This window comes from Typopeltis vanoorti, chromosome 15, assembly GCF_054136105.1.
Source record: "Typopeltis vanoorti isolate ZY-2024b chromosome 15, IOZ_Tvanoo_1.0, whole genome shotgun sequence".
Taxonomy (NCBI): Eukaryota; Metazoa; Arthropoda; class Arachnida; order Uropygi; family Thelyphonidae; genus Typopeltis; species Typopeltis vanoorti.
In genome coordinates this window covers 9122506-9137945 of record NC_143563.1, presented here as the reverse complement: position 1 = coordinate 9137945, position 15440 = coordinate 9122506, and the positions used below count along the sequence as shown (strand labels likewise).

Below are 15440 nucleotides of genomic sequence, written 5' to 3'. Positions count from 1 at the left end.
CACTCGCCTCTGGATCCTCTCCACCTCCTCCCCATCAAGAAGAAACCTAGGTGACCAAATCTGGGTACAGTAGTCAAGATGAGGTCTTATCAAGGCTCGGTACAGAGGAACAATAACTTGCTTGTCTCTGCTCGTCAAAGTATTTTTCAACAACCAAGTGATTTGATGAGCTGATTTAGCCACTTTTGCAATGTGTCCCCTAAACTCCATCTCCCTATCCACCAATACTCCCAAGTCCCTGGCCATCCTCAATCTCCTGGAGTACAGTTCCACCAATGTGGTATACTGCCGCTAATCTTTTCACCCCAAAATGCATAACCTTACATTTTGTCACATTAAATGACATCCATTCTCCTTAGCCAAGAACTCCAATATCTATCCAAATCATCCTGCAAGATTTTGACATCTTCTGCATTCACTATTGCCCTACCCAACTTTGCATCATCAGCGAACAAATGAACTGTTCCTCATAGATCCTTCCCTATATCATTAATGAACACATTGAACAGCAGTAGTCCAAGAACAGAACCCTGCGTCACACCACTAGTCACAGGCCGTCTTTTGTACTCTACTCCTGAATAAACTACTCTCTGATATCTCTCCATTAACCACCCACCTATCCATTTCACCAACCCTATATCCATTCTCATATGTTGCAGTTTATGGATTAGAATTACATGTGATATTCTGGCAAGTTACTGAGGCATGATCTACCCTTCACAAAGCCATGCTGACCTCTGTACAGTATCTCATTTTCATCAATCCATTCCTGTATTTTTCCATTGACTACTTTCTCCAAGACTTTGACAACGATTCCTGATATGCTGATCGGTCGGTAATTTGCAACCGTAGTCTTGGATCCTCCTTTATACAGTGAAACTATTTTCCCCTCTTTTCACACCTTCAGGACTAAACCAGACCTGAGACTAAGATTAAACAACATGGTCAAGGGCACTGATAATTCCTTAGCCGCTTCACGTAAGACCCATGCCAGTATACCATCCAATCCCACAGATGTATTCACATTAAGGTTCTATAATAGACTATTCACCTCCCCTTCATTCGTCACAATTCCCATATATACTAATGGTTCCTTCATTCTTTCAATGTCACCACCTGGATGATATACTCTTGCAAAGTGCTCACTCAGTAATTCCACTGAATCAGTGACCTCATTACCATCGGCATTCCTTAAAATCATTCTGCCATGGACAGTATTTTTTTTGCTTGCAACATATTGAAAGAACTGTTTGGGATTCTCTTTAGCTTGCATAGCTAGTTTCCTTTCATAATCTGCTTTTGGTTTTCTTACTACACTCGTTTTTACCCTTTTGGCCTGTGCTTTATACCGTTCGTGTGCCTGCAGGTCACTTTTCTCTTTAAATTCCCTCCACAGTTGTTTCTTTTTTTGCAGCTCAAGCTTAATGGTGTTATTCATCCATTTAACCCCTACTTGTTTTACTATTTGGACCCTAGGTATACAATCAGCCATAACCTCCTGTAAATGCTCCTTGACCACTTCCCATGCTCTATCGACATCCAGCCCTTGCAGTTTTACAAGTTCTGTATGAAGAGGACACAATACAACTCTCTTGTAATCATCCATAATACCCTGCCATCTCTTTTATTTTCTTTCTTCTCAAAAAATGCTATAACCATTATATTCTAGTCCTGCGAGTACAGCATTCTTTGTTAACCGTGTTTCACTGAAACCAGTGATTTGTATGCTGACTAACTGTATCAAGGCCACAAACTCGGCACCCTTATTCCTAATACCCTTTGCATTAGCTTTCTTCTTGTTCCAGTTTCCTTCCCATAATTCCTCACCTCATCATTCAAGTCCTTTGACTGTTGTTCCCATTGAGGGCATCCCAGCATCCTTATCTTGTCTCCCTATCTCAGGTAGTTTACACTCACAGTTCTGCCATCAAGATTTTGTTTCTCTGACTGACTACCCACTTTCCTCCTCTCATCAACAATCTACCCTGCTTCACGCTGCTGCTCTCACTCAAAATGCAGACTATCTGCATGTCAAACCATCTAGCAAATAGCTCTTTCTCTCAATTGCCTTCAAATTTATCCCATACATCCACATAATCAAGTCGTTTTTCCCTGCACATTCTCAAATGATTACAAATAGCATATTATGCCATTTGTAATCATTTCTGTTCTTCCCAGTTCCATACCTTGGCAATGTACTCCCAATTCCTCCTTTAACACTATTCCATTTTATTGTTTCTAGCAAGCAACATTTGCAAATCCTGCACCCCTCATTCACACTTCCTCACAAATTACTTCTGGATCTACCTCTGTACCGAGCCCTGATAAGACCTCATCTCGACTACTGTGCCCAGATTTGGTCACCTCGGTTCCTTCTTGATGGGGAGGAGGTGGAGAGGATCCAGAGGCGAGTGAAAGATAATAGCAGGTCTATGGAATGAACCATATGAGAACAGGTTGAAGATTTGTGGGTTGCAGAAACTAGTTGATAGGCGGAAAAGGGGAGATATGATTGAGACATTCAAATTGGTAAAAGGATTCTATAGGATTAATTCAGAGGATATTTTTGAGATCAGGACTGGTGGTGGGAGAACTAGGGGACACCCATGAAAGCTGGGCAAGAGTGTGGTTAGCAGGGGTGTTAGAGTTGGGTTCTTTACTTTTAGAGTGGTAAATGAGTGGAATAAGCTGCCAGAGTCTGTTGTGGGTGCTATGACAGTGAGCGAGTTCAAGGCAAGATATGATAGATACTGTGAGAATGTCGAATAGTTGTGTGGACATGATTTAGGGCCTCCCTTGATGAGTCTAAGGACTCCCTGGAGTAGCCCGAAATAATAATAATAATAATATGAAGTTGATTTGCATAAGATGGTAGCTGATGGAAAGATAGCAGTAGCTGGTTTGGGAGTACCTTGGATTAGTAGCATATTTAGTTATTTGTTGATGAAGCAATATTGGGTAGAGCAATAGTCAAAAACAATGTTGAAATCTATCAAGATGATTCAAAATAGACTTGCGCTATCAGTTTAATGTGGCAGAGTGTAAGGTTATGAGTTTTGGGCTGAAAAGATTACCAGCTTTGTATTACATTGATGGAACTGTACTCCTGGAAATTGATGAAGCTAGGGATTTTGGGGGTGTTGGTGGATAGTTTGAAGTTCAGGGGACATATTGCAGAAGTAGCTAAAATAGCTCAAAAGATTTCATAGTTATTGAAGAATACTCTAATAATAGTCAATAGTCTTTTCTCATCTTCCTTTATCTTACTATATGGATTCACATCCATATATTACTATATGGATGTGAATGTCCAACTTTCACATCCATATAGTAAGACACAGTTAACAAGGATATCAATGAGGTAGTCTTGTAGTTAGCTGTATTTTATTGTCCTTCCAAAGTGGCTGTAACCTCTGAAGGACAACAATTGCTTTAGCAATATGCACTTTAATGTCATGTTTTGACTAGCCATCGCTGTTGTACACTTTCCAAGGAGGTGAATCTTTCTGCACCAATTTTCATCATTAACTGAAATTTTCATAGGTTTATTTGTGAATGCTGATCTTTAATCCATAATCACTATGTGCCTTAAAAACTTTGTTGTTCTTGTAACTGATGTTCATTATCTGCTATTAGGTCAATGTCATCAGCATATCAGACTGATTTTTTTTTCCCACCTGTAATTCAAATACAAATATCTTCAGTTACTGAAATACTGCATATACACACAGTTTATAAACAAACTGTCAAAGTCTAGAATAGAGATGTCAATGCCTAAACTCTATAGGAAATTCTAAGGTTTGATGCACTAAAACTGCTAATATTTCTCATATTGCCCATTTTTGTCTGGCTATAACCTGTTAAATTGGAAGCACTAAATAATTCTCTTAAATCTGCTTAGTTACAAAATGCATCACCATTTGCACAAGTTCAAGTGACTATACTGTCTAGACCAGCGCTTCCCAAACTGTGGGCTGCAGCCCCTTTGGGGGCCGCTAGTTTTGTTGAAGGGGGGGGCCGTGAAATAATGAAAACAAATTTAAAATGTTTTAAGACCAAATGTGCCATGTTAAATGTATATATAAGATGCTAAAAATGTAATATTTGCATTTGATTTTTGCAATATTCGCTGCGTGTGTTTTGTATTTGATATAAATACAATAAATATTAAATAATATATGTCTGTATTACGATTTTTTTTTTTCGATGGGGGCCATGAAATACTTTAATTTTTCCAAGGGGGCCTTTACATCCGTAAGTTTGGGAAGCACTGGTCTAGACCGTAGATACTCTAAACAAATATGCCTCTCCAACACTTGCTGGCATCAATGTAAATTTTCCCACACAATACATGCTAAAAATAATTAATTAGTGTATTAAATTGGAATGGGTTAGAGTGATATTTGGAGTGGAGACACTGGAGGAATTACTGAATAAAATAAGTGACAAGTATGATTTATCTTGTACTATGTTTTTTATATTATGTGCAGAAATTATTGGCTTTAAATTTTTGAACATACTATACTCTTTATAAGTTTTGAATTGGGATGACTCAAATAGATACTTGCAATAGGTTCACCATCTAGTCCTAGGGAGTTCTTTCAATATGTAGCCAGCAATAAAAAAAAAAGAATTATTATGAAAGGATGACATTGATTGGAGAAAATGCTTCATTAAGGTCTTTCATTCTTGTGAATGTGACTTCATGGAGAGATTGAGAGCAGTTGAAGATGGGGAGGAGAGAACAACTGTAAGTGAGCAAGAGGTGTATGGGGAATAGAGTAAACTTGTTGTTAGTAAGGTTGTGGGACTTGATAATATATATCGCCACATATTCTGAAAGAATGTACCAGGGAGTTGACATCTACCTTGACATATTTTTTTTAATATCGGTCTTGCACTGAGTCAAGTTCCAAAAGAGTGGAAGGAGGGCAAGATTGTGCTGCTTCATAAGGGAGATGATAGAACTGAAGCATCAAATTGTAGGCCTATCTGTGTCAGGTGTTGTGGTTAAGGTGTTGGAGAAGCTGGTGAGAACTAGAATCCAAAATTGGGTTGACAACAATGGTATTATCTTTGATGGACAACATGGATTTGCTAAAGGGAGGTCATGTTTTAATAATGTACTTACTTATTACAATAAGGTGATGGCTTCATTGGGCAGTGGAGAGGGAAACACAGTAGTATACTTAGATTTTGCAAAGGCTTTTGATAGATTACCTCATGATAAGTTGATAATCAAACTAGAGTGGAATAGGTTGATATTAGATTAGTGCACCTATCAGATAGCCAGTCTCTGATCCATCTGATCTAAGATCAGATGGATCAGAGACTGGCTATCTGATAGGTATCAGCAAGTTGTGTATGGGGGAGCAATATCCTAGAAGAGTTAAGTCACTAGTGGTGTGCCTCAGGGGTCTGTTTTAGATGATAATGATGGATATGTTATCTGTTTAAACTGTATGTTAATGATATTGGCAAAGATTTGGATGGGGATATTCAGTTTTTTGCAGATGATGCAAAGTTCGGATGAACTATGAAAAGGAGAGAAGATGTTGTGGCTTACAAGAAGACGTGAATAGATTAAGTGAATGGGCACGAAAATGTGGATGCAATTTCAAGTTGCAAAATGTAAGGTTGTAAAATTTGGAAAACAATGATGCAGTGATTAAATTCAGCTGGGGCCCAGCCCTGGAACTTTTTTATGCATTTTCTCTTATGTCACTTTTTGCCTACATTATTGTGATTCAACAATTGTTTACAGTTTTGAATGTGTATATATAGTCAATATTGATAGTCACCTGATGATGAATGCGCGATGAAAGGGACAGGGAGGTTTGGAGCTTCCTGTAATGCGTAATATTGCGCATTACAGCGGAATTTTGACAGACTTGTAGCGATATTTTGTCTTTTCTGGTTGGCAACACTGTCAGTAACTAACAATAGAACAGCAGATTAACAGTTGTTTATCAGAGCTTGTGATTGCGAGAAGCACAAAGAAAATCGTGTAATATTTCTGTGTTTATGTAGGCCTACTATTTCAACTATGGGTAAGTACATTGGTACCTTCTTTAAACAGAAAAAAAGCTTGGATGACAGTGATAATACAAAACGAGTTTGTAATGATAGTTTACATCTCGTTTCTGAAGAGAAAGAAGTCTGTAACAAATCCACAGAAATACAGGATTCCCATCAGTTGCAAAATGCGATAATATTAATACGTCGAATGAAAGGAAAGATTTGCCGACTTGCTGGACACTAGTCCAGTGGATAGCATTCAAAGATAAATACAGTTGGTTATTTTGTAAGGACAGAGGTTTGGGGGTGTATAACATGTGCAAAGGTACAGACCCTAGGCGAAAGTTCTTCACATCAGGGTATTCACTTAGCATCAGAGTGGATAAATGGATTTATACATATTAAAGGGGAAGGATCTAAACAATGCCAACAAAAGCAATTCAGAAAGAAAATTTACGAACATAGAGATACCAAATATTACAAAAATGCAGAAGCAATTATTAGAAGTAAAAGTGAGAATTCATTGCGACACACTGTAGCACGGTATCATGTGCTGTGTATCATGTTACAAAGCACTCATTATTTTGTAGCTTATCCAAAATTAATTGATCTTCATATTCTTAATGGGCGTGCTTTACATAGTAATGTGATATGCACTGAGATAGTGAATCATATTGCAAAACAAATGAAGCACAAACTTGCAGACAGTATTATAAACCATAGAACCAAAATTTCTACTATTCTGGAAAGTACATACATATCTAACCAGACTACTCTGATAGTGTACAACATGACAGTAATAAATAGTCATGATGTTACAACACTATTATTTGATTTAATTCAATTAGAAAACACCAAAGCAATGGACATTAAGAACTCACTTATGAAGTGTCTTGAAAAGCACGGTCTGAAAAAAGAAATCCTGCAGGAAATTCTAATTAGATTATGTATGGATAGGGCCTCAGTTATGCTAGGGAAATGATCATGTTTGCCAACATTGAAGAAGATTTTCCAACAATTTTAACATGGCACTGTATAAATCATCTCTTAGAACTTGCTGTGCATGATTCAATAAAAGATGTACAACAACAAATCATTTTATGGTGTTTCTTGATAAGGTATATTTTGCTTTTAGTATGTCTCCAAAGAATTTACACAAACTAAGGAAATGTGCAGAGGTGAGACTGCAGAACAGTTGTTCTGCAGTCTCACCAAAGTGGGAAAATGTTAACTCATAGTGTTGCATCAAGTTTTCAGGCTGTGAATTCTATTTGGAATAACTATGCATCATTGCACAGTTTCTTTACACATGCAGCTTGTGATGGAAATCGAGATAGTAAAGAAAGAGCAACATTTCAAGGGCTAGCTGGTAAACTTGAAAAAACATACTTCATAAACAATTTAAGAATAATGATGGATGTGTTATCTGAGCTTTCTAGCCTCTCAGAATCTTTGCAAAAAACAAACTGTGACGTTACCTAGAGCAAACCAACTCCTGCACAGAACAAGAGAAGTATTTAACGGTCGCAAAAAGAGAGGAGGTATTTACTGGAGGGAAATTCAGAAAGCTATAGAAGCAAATCAATTCAAAGGAGTTCCCTTGAAAGTATTTGGGTATAGGAACAGCATAATGAAAATAAATAAAGGACAATTTTATGAGAGTATAATCACAAATTTGACAAGTTGGTGCATTACAGATAAGGCCACAAAGTACTCAGAAATAATGAAAGTAGTTTTACCTGAGTATTGGCTGGATGATATTGCCATAGACTATGGTGAACAAGAATTGAAAAATCTGTTTGATTTGTTTCTCTGTGTTATCGTGAGGTCATTCAATCTTACAGGGATTTTAAGCACAGTGGAGATAAGCATGTGTCAGACACAATGAAGAGACTTCTGAAGTGTGTTGAAACAATACCAGTGAACAATGCAGAGTGTGAGTGGATGTTCAGCATTATGAACAATATTGTGACACCAACAAGAAATGCGCTGATAGTTGAAAATGCCTCATCTTTGCTGACAGTAAATAGTTGTGGTCCACCAATTTCCCAGTGGGATTCTCTTCTATATATCAAAGGCTGGATATCCCAAGGATGAAACAGTGCCCTTGCTTATTGTAAAAAGAGACTTGATCCAGAGACAGACAAATCGAATGAGGCCTTGCAGAAACTGTTGTACACCTCCTGCAACTGTTAGCTAAGGGTAACCACCGATATTTTTGTGCACTTTCCTGTACATTTCACTAGTTATACAGGGTGTCCCAAAAGATGCTATACATAGGGAAAATGGAAAATTGTAGCTAAATGTACCTTTATTTAATTTCCTATGCATGGCAACTTTTGGGATGTCCTGTATTATATTTCACTAGTTAAAGCCTGATGGCTTTAAATCCACCAAAATAAATAAATAAAATTAAAAATATGTTGCGACAATCGAGCAATATCTTCACATTTATCATCCTTATTTTAAGTACCGAAACTTATTTGTTTAAAATTAATCACTGCAAAGATGGATGTAAAACTTATGCTTGGAAGGGATATATTGTTGGAGGTGGAGGAAATAAGAGATCTTGAGGTGATAGTGGATAAGGATCTGAAATTTAGGGGACAGATTGCCAAAATTGTGAGGACAACACAAAGAATTCTGGGAATGATGCAGAAGACACTGACTTGAAGTAAGGAGATTCTTGTTCCATTGTATAGGCCTTTGATTAAGCCACGCATGGACTTCTGTGTACAGATTTGGTCACCTAGTTTTCAAAAGGACAAAGAGATGTGGGAAAGGGTCCATAGACGACTTACTAAGGTAGTTTCTGATCTCTGGAATGTCGAATATGAAGAAAGGTTGAGAAGATGCAATTTTCAGAGTCTAGTGGATAGGAGTAAGAGGAACAATATGATAGAGACCTACAAGTTAGTAAGGAGTTGTTATAGGATCAGTGTTGGCAAATGGTAGGAGATTAGGAGAGAACCAGTAGACATCCCTTGAAGCTGTATAGGAAGTGAGAAGCAGGTTTTTTGCATGCAGAGTTGTGAATGATTGGAATACCTTGCCCAAGAGTGTGGTGTCTGCAGAAAATCTGAGTGTTTAAGGTGTGCTATGATGAGCTCTGTGTATGACAAAAGGACCTCCTAGATGTCTTTGACTCCATGGGATCTTAGGATAATAATAATACCTATCATGGTTAAGCTTAAGGTTGTCTTGTTGGTCTCACCTGATTAAGTATGCACATCATCATTATATACCTTCATGTTATGATTTAATATTATTAAGCTGAAAGTTTTTAAAGAGTAATTACAAATTCGCTGATATTTGAACATTTCTCTTTTTTTTTTTTCTAGTTACTTTATGGTGAAACTTTAGTGCATTATTCACATAGCAATATATACCTGGAGACTGTAATAAATAGTATGTCTTGAGTAATATGAATATGATAATACACTTGAGAAACAGAAATTGAATAAAATATGACTATATTATTATTATTACACCCTCCATAGATTCAGCAGACTCACTGTGGGAGGTTCATTCAGCTGACAATATATTTATCATATAAAATCTTAAAATCATTAACACTCCTTAAATTAACAATACATTCTGGTAATATGTTTCATTCATTGACAATTCTCCATGTAAAAAATCTACTCCTCACATCCCTCTTCACCACACTTTTACATAACTTCCAGGGATGACCTTTGGTTCTTCCCCTCTCACCTTCAACTCTTTTTATAATTCCCTCTGGATTAATCTGAGAAAATCCTCTTATTAACTGAAATGCCTCTATCATATCACCTTGTTTCCTATTATCTACCAAACTCTGTAATCCACATCTCTTTAACCTTTCTCCATATCCAGCATTCAAAGTCCTGACATTGTCTTAGTCACTTGCCTCTGGACCCTCTCCAACAGAGGTGTGCCAGTAGTGTCTGGCACCTGTGTGCAAAACTTTAGTTGGCACCCCTATAACCCTCCCCCCAATAAAAAATCACTTTATAAAAACATATCAGTGAGTTAAAATGAAATACAAAATATATTAATTATAAGTTTATTGAACAAAAAGCAGAAATTACAAAAAAAATTTATAAAAAACAATAAACATACAATAAGGGTACAAAAACAACAAAAATAATTTGAAAAAAAATAAAGTAAATAAATAATAGTAACTTACAAGTATATAAAAGGAACATATTAAACATTATTGGGTAAAGAAATAGTTAAATATTTAAACAGAAAGAAAAATCACTTAGTGAATTGAACTTTTCTAGTTTTCATTAATGAAAATTCTCAAATAATATCATGTATATCAAGTTGATCCAAATATCTGACTCTGTTGATATAATGGCAAGATTTGAAAGTCTGTTTTGTACCATTGTGGAGCGCAAGTATTTTTTAATAATTTTTAGTTTAAAAAAGGACCATTCTGCAGATGCTACAGATACCAGTAATGACAGAAGAATACGAAGAGCAATTGTAAAGTTTGGATAAACTGTGATTAAGTCGTTTGAATAAATATACTGAATTATCTGATATATATCATTTTTAAAATTAGAAATAAATGGTTGACAGTGTAAAATTTCTTTGCATAAATTGTCTGTGTCAGTGTCTCAATGATTCTTGTGTGTTAATTTTTGTCATAACTTTTTACAAGATAATAAATATTCTTCATTTCGTGAAGTACTTAACAAATACAAAAATGGAAAGGAATTCATGATTAATAAAGTAAATCTTTACTTCAAAGACTGTAATATTTGATCTGTTATGCAAAGAAAAAAAATTACTTTAAATGAAATTTCAGGATCTACTATATTTTTATGTTCGTAATCAAATTGTGTTGTCTTTTTACGTCGCCTTCGAGGTCTACTACTACAAAATACAGATTCTGCATCAAATTTTGCTGCAATTAATCTTAGTTTTCTACAATTTCTTCATGGCGAATTCTCCATGCTTGCTCCTACAACCGAGCAAGCCAAGGTTGCTTGTCAAAGCTACCTTGGCTTGCTCGGTTGTAGGAGCGTCCAGGTTGTCACTGCAGCACTGTGATTTCATGCATGCGCATAGCCATTTCCGCTCCCTTCATGTCGTCTTAAACACAAGGCCACATGCAGTCAAAGTAGCTCTAGCCAGTGAGCTTCAGCCAGTCTTTACAAGTGTGCGTGTTGCTTGGGAAAATTATATTACAACCAACTTTTTATGACGACGTTATTGACCAGTTCATAAAGAAGAACCGTAGGGTAGAATTTGCATTCAAGTAGCTAAATTGAAAAGGATAGAATATCATTTGTAAAATAAATGTTGTATTTGTATGATTAAATGTACATAAATTTCGAAATATATAGTTTTAAATGGTCAGTAATTCATTATTCCACTAATCGGACTTCAATCACTCCTCTCGCTCCTTGAACGATAACAAGAACAAGTGTGAATTTCAAGACCAGCATTTGCCCTTGAATTTCTTTGAAAGTTTCATCAGACCTATAATCAGTTAAAAATTGATTTAGATCATTTAATGCATCTAAAGTAAGTTGGAGATTCATAGATGAAGACTGCAGTATTTTGCTGACAAAATTCACTTTATTTAAAATATCATACCAAATCTTTGGCGCCTTGCACATATGGCCGGTGCACCCCTGCTCTCCAATGTCTTCACATCACATCACATTAACCATGCTACCGGCCAAGACATCTATAGACGTCAAGATTATCATGGATGCGAAGTGCATATTAAAATTGCAATAACATTGATATTACATTGAAATATATGATGGATACGAAGCGCATGAGGATGCGTATCTGACCCATAATGGCCGGTAAGGTGGTTAATAAACAGGTGACCAGATTTGAGCATAATAGGCCAAGTGTGGTCCGACCAGTGCTTTATACAGTGGCACAACCACTTCCTTATCCCTACATGTTAGAATACTTCTTATCATAGCAGCACTACAGTGTGTAGCCCATGATGTACAACACTAGCAATATGTCTTCTTAGCTTCAGTCTACTGTCAACATCATTCTCAAATCTCTAATCTTGTCCACAGTATGGCACCAGTGATATAGTACATAGCCTTATATTTCTGCACTCCAAAATGCAACACCTTGCACTTATTGATATATTAATATTAAAACCACAACCCCACTCCTTCGTCCAAATAAAAAGTCTATTCAATTCTTCCTGAAGGAAATTAACACAGTAGTGCTACTTATAATTCTTCCAAACTTTGCATCATCAGTAAACAACTGAAGATTCCTGGTCAGCCCACATGATATATTGTTTACAAATATGTTAAACAGCAGGAGCCTAAGAACAGAACCCTGGGGCATGCCACTGGTTGCCCTCCTTTCTTGAGACACTGCTCCATCATACACCACCTGCTGGTATTGTTCAGAGAGCAATCTCTGATCCATCAAACCAATATACTATCTATTCCCATCCTCTGCAGCTTGTACACCAACTTATCACGTGGTAATCTATCAAATGCTTTTGCAAAGTCCTAGAATATCACTGTATATGATTCCCCCTTATCTAGCACACTTGTTACCTTATCATAAAATGCAAGTAAATTGCTAAAACAGGACCTATCCTTTACAGATTCATGCTGACCATCATAAAGAATGCTATGTCCATCAACCCAATCCTGCATTCTATTCCTTACTAATCTCCTGACCACAACTGCAATTATACAGGTTGTTCTACAGTTGGAGACCTGTCCTGGAACCATGCTTGTGCAGTGGTACTACTTTGCCTTCTTTCCATTCCTTAGGAACCCTACCCAAAGAAAGCTCTAATTATTATAAAAAAAAAGTGATTAGTTATTTAATGATATTGGAAGTATTGATTTTGTATCTTACTGTTTTACACATTACAGATAGCCAAAAGGTGCGGATGTAGCAACAATATAGATGGAACTTTCTTGTGACGTAAAGTCAGTTTGTAAAGATTACAAGCAAAGAACTAAAGAATGCTATTCTTCTTAAAGTGGGAGCAAGATATGAATATAGCTACACCAACTTGATAGACCAGAACTTACTGAGAAATGGTTATTACTAATGTAGCTAGGTAGCCTAGGTGAATATTATTTTCTTTTCAATAAATTGTTCATTAATCATTTGTAGGAGACTCACAAGTTTTTCTGCTTTCTAAATCTTCAGAAAGCTACAAATTTATGAATTTTATATTCCAGATAGCATTCACTTGGTATGGTCTTCATGAACTTCTACCTGGCTCTTCCGACATATTTCAAAATGAAGTGAAATGTTCATGGGATTGATGTTGAGTATATCAGAAAGGTATGTCCTGTAAACAATTTTCCCCTCTTTTCTCACCCGAAGCATATGTGAATGGAATTTTTGTGAGCAAGAGCAATTAGTGGGATGTGTCAAAGGTGATTGCATTTTATTAAGCAAAATTTTAAATAAATTTTCCAGGTATGTAATTTTTAATAGCCTTGTATGAGAAAATTTGCACTTGAACATTCATATAACCACCTGACTTTGAACCAGGGACCTCATGGGGCAATAGCTATATGTACTTTCCAGCACTCAACTAGTATACAGTATACTGTAGGTTTATCAAGTAATTTTTTTTTTTAAGTTTTAGTATTTTCAATTATTTATGTTATGATTTATATAAATAAACTTTCTTTTCAAATCGAAGCATCCTGTTTTTTTTTTGTTTTTTTTTCCTCCCATGTTTTAGAATTGGAAAAAAGCATACCAGAAATAAAAGAAGCATACTACTTATGTTTAAATTAATTAATTTTCTGAGATTCTAATACAGTCCTACAATAATTTAGTAAGGTAACAGCCAGCTAATTCTGAATTTAAGAAAAGTAAATTAGGAAACATTAACAGATTAAAAAAAGTACTATCTCCCATAAAGGAATTAGATGTAAACTATGTGATCTTTTTAAATTTGGACAGTGCAATAATTATTATTATTTTACAGGTGCCTCTATGGAGTCTGAAGACTCATTCATCACTGGAGACCTAAACTATCCACACAATTTATCATACTTCTCCTTGAACCCCTTGGCAGACAAATCACTCAACTGATTCTGGCATTCCATTCCACTCATTTACAACTCTCCAAGCAAAAAATCTAGTCCTCACACCATCACTAACCATACCTTTATTCAACTTCCAGGGATTACCCATTGTTCTGGCCCCTCCAACCAAGTGCTGCAATCCACACATGCTCAATCTGTCTTCATAGGGAACATTCCACAGACCACTCATCTAAGAATCTTCTCCACCACTTATTCCCAAGAAACCCAGGAAACCAGACTTGAGCAAACCAGCTGTGACATATCAAGGCCTTATAAAGAGGAATAACAACTTCCTTATCTATAGATGTTAATGTATTCTTCAATAGCCAAGTAATCTTATGAGCTATCTTAGCAACCTTAACAATATGTCCTATAAACTAACTCTCTGTCTACCCCCCCCCCTAAATCTATAGCTTCATCTATTTCCTGGAGTACAGTGTCATTAATGTGATACACAGCTCGTAATCTATTTATCCTAAAATGTATAACTTTACATTTCTCCTTATAGTTTCCTTATATAGTAATATTTCCATTAAACTGATACCCATTATCTTTTTCCCATACTGACAGCCTATTTAAATCATCCTGCAAGCTCTCCACATCCTTAATTATTATTCTGCCTAATTTCACATCATCAGCAAACAACTGAATATTTCCTTTCAAGTTATTGCCGATATCAGTGCATTGAGACGTAAGTGCTGTACAGAATTCATGTTGGAGGTTTAATGGAATATTATCAGCACCGAGAAAGGATTAAAACTAATTTTAATACTTCCAATATTTCATCTCTGTCACAGAGACATCTTCATGGACTACAAAAAACTTTTTATAACATACAAATACAATACAGTAGTGAGTGAAACTAAAGACTTATCTAGGTGGTGTGCACTCTATGGGCATTTGCAGGTGGCCTAGGATCAATGGTATAGCTAGAGTTTTTGCCGCCTGGGTTTGCCACCCCTCTCAATCCTGAAATTCCTGAGTTTGCCGCTCCTCTCAATACACACCTAAAATACTACAAAAAGTCTCAACAACATATAGGGAAATAAATTAAAACACTGTGTTTATTTTTAAAGTAAAACTTTAATTTCAACATTCTAAAATGTTATTTTTCTTGCTTTTCTGTTAGCAGAATTGTCGATGACATTGGCAAAGTCTATTTTATAGTAATGTAGGTAATTCTTAATCTATTTTATTTAGAAAAATTCCTCTCACAACTCTTACAGCAATTGTGAGGAAAATTCGCAGTAGTATTACAATATTTGGAAATGAGTTCTCGAGACTGTATTTTAGAATTAACTGCGAAAGTTCAAAAAAGGTTCAAATTGCCGCCCTGGTTGGACTGCCCTAACTACACCTCTGCCTAGGATGTAAAGAGGG

The 15440-nt window shown here is 36.1% G+C and overlaps 1 protein-coding gene across 2 annotated transcripts in view; it reads left to right on the top strand.

Moving 5' to 3' along the window:
• Positions 1-13663, top strand: part of LOC150098347 (uncharacterized) — a 35679-nt gene extending 22016 nt beyond the window's left edge. For both annotated transcript variants that reach the window (XM_090405087.1, XM_090405086.1), the window contains exons 2-3: positions 12882-13081; positions 13197-13663. The gene's annotated coding sequence lies outside the window, so the exon portion shown is untranslated. The remainder of the gene's footprint in view (positions 1-12881; positions 13082-13196) is intronic.
• The last annotated feature ends 1777 nt before the right edge of the window (positions 13664-15440 follow it).